This window comes from Macrobrachium rosenbergii, chromosome 12 (assembly GCF_040412425.1).
Source record: "Macrobrachium rosenbergii isolate ZJJX-2024 chromosome 12, ASM4041242v1, whole genome shotgun sequence".
Classification (NCBI taxonomy): domain Eukaryota; kingdom Metazoa; phylum Arthropoda; class Malacostraca; order Decapoda; family Palaemonidae; genus Macrobrachium; species Macrobrachium rosenbergii.
In genome coordinates, this window is record NC_089752.1 from 38,248,077 (window position 1) to 38,249,349 (window position 1,273).

A 1,273-nucleotide genomic window follows, 5' to 3' on the forward strand; every position below is an offset into this window, starting at 1 on the left:
GAAGGGGAATTTTTAGTTGATAATAAGTCCACCGTCCCGTGGGGTCGAACCAGCGACGGACGAGGAATCAGGACTACAGTGACACACTAACCAGTCGGCCACAAGAGAGGGTATAAGTGAATACCATCTCCCATCAACCCACCCGTCGAACTCAGGTGTTTTGCGTTTGGAGACGATATCCACCCACCTCTGCCATGTTGACCGTGTAGTGCGTTTGTCGCACGTAGCCATATTATGACTATTTATCACATCACCGTGATTCATATACAATCAGAAAGCTACAAACGTCCTTTAATATCCAATTGGATATTAAAGGACGTTTGTAGCTTTCTGATTGTATATGAATCACGGTGATGTGATAAATAGTCATATATATATATATATATATATATATATATATATATATATATATATATATATATATATATATATATATATATATACCTATAAAAGCAAGAGCAATCAGCAAACACTTCGCAGGCGTGAAAAGCCAGAGGTCATTTAAAGACACGAGAGAACCGCAGTTCTAAAATTGGTATTATTATAAACAGCTTACGGGTTGCTGAACAGCGACAATGTTGCTCTTTAGAAGAGGAATGATTTGAAGAAAGTAGGTAGCGTTCGTTGTCCAGATTATCCGGATTTTAATTACAACAAACTGAAGTCTTATTCACTTGACTGGCGCGCAGAATTACAACTCTAGCTCTAGATATTTCTTTAACAGCGTCCAACAAGTGGATTAATCTGGGAAACAAAAAAAAAGGGAGGGCATCTTCAATCAATGGGGAACAATGGTCAAAGATAAAAACAGGCCATTTTTTGTTTTGTTTTCTAAACATACAACACCTTTCAAAGAATTTCACTCTAAGGCTTAAGAAATCTGGGTCTGAAATTTGTAGCTCAGTACACTTTGATACTACCCATCATTTTGCCTATTTAGAAGATAATATAAAAGTCATTATTTGTGACAAAGCTAGGAAGATTGTTTCAGCAGCACGAGGAATGTGCAAGAGTCATAAATGTATCGCTTTACATCAATCAACTTCTTTTCCCGTTCCAATATAAATTGCTTTAAAGCCTTCTGACAGGTGATTCGACGATGAAATTACTCTCACGAATAAAAGCTTTGATGATTGATAAACCAATTGCTAACTTCAAAAGAGAAAAATGTGTTCGCGTAAATCACTGCTAAAAGAGCTTTGAATGGTTTAACGCATTTACCAAATAAATCTATAACAAATTAAGAAATAAGAAGTCTTCTTTTGTTTAAGAG